The sequence below is a fragment of the Dreissena polymorpha genome, chromosome 4 (genome assembly GCF_020536995.1).
Source record: "Dreissena polymorpha isolate Duluth1 chromosome 4, UMN_Dpol_1.0, whole genome shotgun sequence".
Classification (NCBI taxonomy): domain Eukaryota; kingdom Metazoa; phylum Mollusca; class Bivalvia; order Myida; family Dreissenidae; genus Dreissena; species Dreissena polymorpha.
In genome coordinates, this window is record NC_068358.1 from 90,659,455 (window position 1) to 90,667,262 (window position 7,808).

The window sequence follows — 7,808 nt, forward strand, 5'->3', positions numbered from 1 at the left end:
TTATTTTAGTCTGATGAGCCTTTCGCGGTGACTTAGGACGAGTTCTTTGATCCTCGTGATGAGTTATCGATTACTAAATTACTAAATTAAACATTGCGGTATAGGTTGGCAAATTCAATCCGCTCTACAAACAAAATGATGTGCTGGAAAAGTTTTTATAAATGCCAAAATCATATCATCCAACAAACGCGTTCTATTTGTCATTTTACTGTGGCATTCGATGTAAATATATTGACAATTGTATCCCATTCCACATACCGCATGTTCCACCACACGCAACGAAACATTACAGCCAGAAAATGTTTCGGTATTCCAAGGTGTAAGCTTAACTTCGTTTTCTGAATGTGAGCCTGTCCTTTAGGCTGAAAACACAACTCTATGCATATAGAGAATAACTTTTCTTAAAAGAAAATTCATTAATTCATTAATTTAGCAATTGAAATCTCGATGGCGCCTTTATCGAAAGTTGACATCCAAAAATTTATTTTGCGATTATGTTCGAAAAATATATCATTTCCAGATGATGAACACGTGTGGAAAGTTTTAGTAAATTGTCTATTGAATGACAAAGTTTTAATCCGTATGGTTGCAGGCCTTTAACGAGTGTTGTTTAAATTTAATTAAAAATCTACATTGAATCAGTATTAAATCGTTTCATCACAAATATATAGGTGTTTGTGTTTTACTTTGCATTATATATATGTGACTGTATTCACTTTGCTTTAACGTAACTCTGTTGATATTATCGTTTTGTAATTCATAATCGCTCATTATAATGTGGAGAAAATGAAACTGATTAATTTAAGCCAGAACTATTTGTCGCTTGCTTTTCATAGTTCATGCTCTATTAATGCCGTAAATTCAATCAATAGAAGTAAATTATTGTTATGCAACTCCGGTTCTTTATCATAATAAATGATAATCTAAGCAGAAAAGTTATTAAACACTATCGGAGCGTTAAACAATATTGCCATTAAAACTCAATTTTGAACATTACGTTCAAACAAATATGTTATTCGTTCGTTTGTTACGAGTGAAACATGTTTTTTTATACCAAATGATAAAACATGACATTTCTGCAGTAAAATAACAGCAGTGAACATAAACAAATTGTTATTTTAACCGTTGAAAATAACACATTTTTGGAACTACTTTTTCTATTTTTAGATTATCATATCAAGTTTTACTTCCCTTGCTTGACCAACTTAACAAGTACTTGCTTGTTAAAATCGACATTCCACCGAATCCAACACATTTTTTTATATTTTATGTTGTTGTTTTTTCACCGTTTATTTACATAGAAAAAGAGTTTAACCGGAGAATTTTGCTGAGATATCAAACACTAATGACGTCATGTTGTGTATTCAATAGAGGCACGCCACGGGAGAAAGGGTATCTTTTCAGCGAAAGGGAAACAGCTGTTAATTATTTTCTTTAAAAAGGGGCATAAAAGAAACAGAAAATGTTCTCATATAAGTGTAAGATCGTTTGTTATTTCACTCGTGATCATGGAAAAATAATATTTTCACTTGTGGCCACGCCAATCGTGAAAATATATTTTCTATGATCACTCGTGAAATAACAAACTATCTTACACTGACATGAACAAATGTCCTCTATTTATTTAGTAAAGGTAGTTGATGATAATTTTAGACAGAAGAAGACTTGTTCAATGATATCAATTTATTTTATATTTAATGATGAACATATAATGGTATTTAAGATTATAATACGATGTTTGGTCATGTATAGCACAGATTGTCATATGCAATTTCTGATAAATTGTACTTTAAATGAATATCCCAGATTAAAACCGTTTCAACACCCCTAATTGAGGGGTTACATATCACGGCACGTAAGAAACGTACATTAAGCCTTTACATGGACAGACGGAGGACGCTAATACTTTTCAATTCAGCTACAATGCAATGTTTTCACAAGGTATGATTATCAATAAATACTTGAAGTGCTCACACTTGCAGAAAGACGTACATAATGCATATTCAACAAACTCACTGAAGTAAAATAATTCATTGACGATTCCATTCCACCTCAAGGTGATTCTGTATATTACACGTTAGACTTAACATTAACTGTCAGGAGTAGATTATCATATCAGACACAACATTGTCAGCGCAAACTATCTAAAGAGATATTTATAGTTTGCCGTATTATATGTTTTTGTCCACCTCGCGAAGTATTCTTTAAGATACGAGCTGCACAGACACATTTTAGAACTTCTTTCGGATAACGTTCAATATTATTTAATATGTGATCTCTTTCTTAAATATATAAACACGTTATATTGCAGATGGCATGTCCACCAAAAAACAAATTTTACTAAAAGAAAATTTACAAAGACTTCAGTTTCGTCGATAATCCCGATTTCCTGCAGTTCTATATCGAGACTATTGTTTTCAATGGTTTGATAACACCAGCGACATCAGCTGACGACAGCATTTTTTCTCTTACATTCGCATTAACAATACGTAACTATCGCTTTCGAAGTAAATGTGGAAAGCAAGCGATGAAGAGTTAAGGAAACGTCAATGTGATCCAATTCACTGTATTTGGAATGCGTGATTTTGAGTCGATTTATTATTGCAAACATTTAAAACAGTTTCTTAAGTTTTATGCAATAACCAGACAGTCAATCCCACGCGTCAGTATGCGTCCCTCTTTAAACAAACATGGTAGCCTCCATAAGGTAATCTGGGGGTGGGGGGGGTCTTACTGTGAGCTTGTGAAAAACAACAAACATAACATACATAAATAAAGAAAACAAATTCAGTTTAAAGCAAGTTGAATTTATCAATTCAAAGTGAATTATTGTATTGATATTTAGACGCCGCCTCCCACCATATATTTGGTATATTTCCTTGTTCGAAACAAATTTGAAAACTGGCGCTTTGCCAATACAAAAATGTATCATGAAACTAATTACGAATCAACGCAAGCAAATAAATTCACTCGGTCATTCTAAATACTATTTATACTCGGTTTATCGTGTACATCTGTTTCTTGTTAAGAATTTGTCAATGACGATTTACATGAAATGAATTGTTAACTGTTTTAATATGTTGTTGTTTAAAGGTCGCCGTTGCGTGGTGGATATGGTGTCCGCCTAGCGACCTGGATTTCAAGGATCTAATCCCTACTATGGGGGCGTTCTTTAGATCTCGCCCAGAAATGTTATTTACTTCACACGTCTATGTAGCAATATATGCTCATTACTCGAGTATACATTTATGGCAAAAAACTGTTGGAAAAGTAATCATTTCTTCGACCTGTAAATACAATACTTTGTATAACATTGATATATTAAATTGTTTATACTAAAACATGACCCTATCACATTTAATATAAGTACAAAACACCATAACTATTAATAATCCAGTTTGCACGAATTGAATAACAAATTATTATATTTATGAATATTCAATAGAACTCTTCTGATGCCAAAACATGACACTTTCCGCGTCATTTTAGACAACATCTCAAGCGCCTTTAATCTTCTTGACTCTGTTGTTGATTTCATGTCATAATTAGTCAGTGTTATTCTGTTTATGCTTACGCAATTATCAATGGCTTTCATTTCCTTTATTTTTCGAAAAGATTTGCATTTCCATATTGTGTGCATTTAATTAGAATCGAAAATGGAAATAACGTGCGTGAGTGCCAACGTGTTTTATATGCTGATATGTAACTTTATTACATGTACCGTTATTGTTAAAACTGTCCCCTGTCTCCTTGCCACTCACACACGGTAATTCTATGCATAAGTTGAGAATAAGAAAAACACATGTTTCTATTTGTAAAATGTATTAACCTTATTCATGACTTGCTGCATACTTTCAATTTAGCTTCTGGTGTGTTATTTAACACATTAATCAACTCGTTTTCGCCGTAAAATATGTTGTTAAATGTGCGTGGTGCGATTTAAGCTTCGTTACTTAAAATAACTTCTCGCTGTTACCTTAACTATATGCATTCAAAGAAGTAATGAAATAGTCCTTGTCAAAATCGTGATGCTGACCTTACATTTTTACATATACCCATTTTAAACATTTAACAAATGACATTGATTCTTTATTAATATCTTAATATATCGTGTGATTCGAAAGTTTTTTATATAATACACTTAATTCCGAGAAATTTTGCATAACAGTGCTTTTGGTTTCACTCTTTAGGCTACCATAGATGGCTGTGTGTTACAAAACATAAATAATACTGGAAATTATCGTTTATACATTGTTTGCACAGGTCCCATTTTTGATCCCTTTATAATACAAAGCGAACTACAGAATGATTCATTTGACAGATCAGCCTACATTAAACTATTTAAATGCATGTCACAAATTTGAGCACGTTTTGATGTGGCATAGTTGACTTAACTCCCAATATTGACGATGTGAATTGAATTACTTTTTTCCCCTCGAGGGAAATACAACTAATGGGCGAAGGAGTTGTACTCGGTCATTGGCCCATAAATCATTTTAGTGAATAGGACAATGCGTGGAAATGCCAATATGTAAGTGATTATTGACATTCATCAGCAATTGCATCAAACAACCTCCGTCGCTTTGTTTGCAGTGAGTCGTTTACTCTTGTGGATTCATTCTATCTATTCATTCTACTTTGAAAACACCATTTTTCGTTTTTCCACATCTACATTGCTGTCTGAGATGTTGCCACATGATAACACGTGCACATCGCTCATGTCTCGTGCTTGTGTCATCTTGTCTCTGGCACATGTGTCGATACCTCATGACGTTGAAGGTTTCATATATGATTTGTTATTTATTTCAACTTGAAATAAATATTTAATATGAAATCTAATTAACATAAGAAAAAACAAATAAAGATCGTCGGACCAATGTTTGTTGTGTAGCAGTTTACAGTGCTCTGGTATATTTTATTAATGTGTTACTATATCCCTTGCGTGTTTAGCAGGCACCTAGCTGTCTCGTGTGTTCAAATGACGTATGCATGCGTGTGCATGTTATTCAAATGCAATTGGTCAGAAAGTTATTCAAATTGTTTATAAGCTTATAATTGCCCTCACAAAAAGAAACATGACTGTTCCAAATGACGTGGGTAAATCAGATGATCAACCAACAAGTGTCATTATTTATATTAAACAAGTATATTTCATTGAACTTAATCTCGTTTTCTACCAACGATGACTCGTTTGTAAAAGAATGTCTGTTTATTTATCGCACCTTACGTCGGAATTAATTTGCGAATAAAGCAACACACACATTCAAAACCTGTAAACTTGGATCATTATTAGTCCAATCGACACAGAAATGTATGCTTATCGACAGTGATGCAACTTATTATTGCTACAATATAGATTGCGATATATATAAAAAAAAAAACACACATTAAATGCTCTTGTGACAAACTGGGCGAGATCTATTTTCTATATTTCCAAACAAGTTCTTGAGGAAAACAAATCTTGACGAACATTATAATATTTGATTGTATAACAGACATACGATCAAAGAGTATTTGTTGGTTATATTGTGTGTTTTGTACCGACTTATAGTTTAGAATATCCACAGCAACGTCTTGATTGCGCGCTGAAATTCAAACACTAAATAAACTTGCTTTATTTGTATGAGTTGCATGGAGCCTTACCTTCTCTAGATTTGTTGTACAATCCCCTTGGATATCGTCTACATACATGTACAAACCTACGAGCAAATCAAAAGAAGGTTATGCTTTCAGTAAATAAGAACATACAAATAACTTCGATTTGGGCTAAATTAAGAGACAAAGTCGTACATGTCTGTAATTCAAAATACATTTAAATTAAGTAAAAAAATACAGTGTTTTTTCATGCTGGAATGTTAAATTTGGACCGTGCTCTGTGAAAAGGGGGTTCAATGCATGTGCGTTTAGTGCCGTCCAAGATTAGCCTGTAAAGCCTTATGCCAATTATGGACGACACTTTCCGCTTGAACTTGAGTTTAACTAAGAAGTCTCTCTGTAAACAAAACATATCATAAGGCGGAAAGGGTCGTCCATGGGCTACTCTGGGACGACACTCTTCGCACATGTATTAAACCCCCTTTTCAGAAAGCACGGCTCATATTTATTTTACAAAATATATTTCAACTAAAATGGTGTTGAATTCCACCCGAATGCAATTATATTGATGTGTATGAAGACAGTAATTACTCACAGATTGGCCATTAGATTTGAACGTTTAATTGGTACCAGCGGATTTGTTCCATGACGTGACGTCGATTTGTGACGTAACGTTAAAGACGTGACGTCGTTACTTAGTGATGTACTGGATTTGACACAAGGATTATATATATATATTGGATCGTTAATAAATGCTCATACCAAAAGCGGGTATTTGGCGTTTATATTGTTCCAACTATCGGGGAAATAGTAATTTACGGATTTCAAATTATCGGGGATAATTCTCAGTAAACATCAAAATACGGAAATTCCCATTATCGGGGAAACTTCTTAACATTTGGTAGCAGAGCGTGGTTTCTAAATTGAGTGAGCGACGGATCCAGTTGAATATTTAAAGACAGAGATTTTGTTGAAGAGGGAGAAAATAAGACTGAAAACTAATTTTACTAGAGCAAGGAAAAAGGTGGTGTCACATTTGGAGGGAAATGCATGTAGCGCGACAGTGAACGACGTCTGCAAGCTGTTGGATTTTGCGATGGACGAAGTTATTATAGGGCTTGATAGTTTATCCAATATGTACATGGAAGGAGATGAACTTGAAAAAAGTAAAATAGTAATTGCGGAAATGGAAAAGATTGAACTTGAATATGAAAAAACAACGGAAGATGCCTTTCTCTATTTAAACGATCTACGAAGTGAAACAGCAAGTCAAGTAAGCAAAGCGTTGTCGTAGGACACGATGAGTAAACTTTATTTTTCTAAAGACCTTCCGGCTTCACATGAAACTGTGCGACATAATGACAAATTTCCAAGTATGTGGCGTACAAGGGCCGGGTTCGATGGGCAAAACGATTGTGGCCGTGAAGCACCTAATGCCTCTAACAACAAAGATAAGCGTGAAGAAGGCAAAACTATGATTTCAGGACTCGATCCTACATTAGGACAAGACCTTTGGAGGCAACTCAAACATGTGGAAATTCCAGTGTTCGATGGTAATAAGCGAGTCTACCAATCATGGAAAGCAGCATACCTTGCTTGTATTGACAGAGCGCCAGCCACAGCAGAGTACAAACTTCTTCAGCTTAGACAGTACTTATCTGGCGAAGCGTTAAAAGTAATTAAAATCTCGGGCACTCGGCGTTTGCATATGAAGCGGCAAAAGATCGACTTGAAAGGAAATATGGGGGCAGGCGTCGACAGATAGCAATTTACCTAGAAGAACTTGAACACTTCGAAAACATCCGAATTGGCAACGCAAAAGACCTAGAACAATTTGCCGATCTATTAGACGTAGCAATCATTAATTTGCAGATCGGATCAACACCACGAACTTGGAAGTGGCTAATTATATATAAAATTACAAAGAAAATTACCAGAAGCACTCTTGGCACGATACCATCGTTGGGTCTTTGAGGGTCAACACAATGAGTCAGTATTGTCGCTACGGACATGGGTTATTCAAGAGGCAGAATTCCAAACTATCGCGTCAGAGACCGTTCAAGGAATTTCAGGATATTTTATGTCAGAGCATACCTCGGAAAAGACAAACTATTAAAATGTTTGGTGGTTCCGGAGAAAGCGTGAAAATATTCAAATGCAGAGTATGTGACAAACAGCATGAAGCATGGAACTGTGACAATTTCAAAGAAATG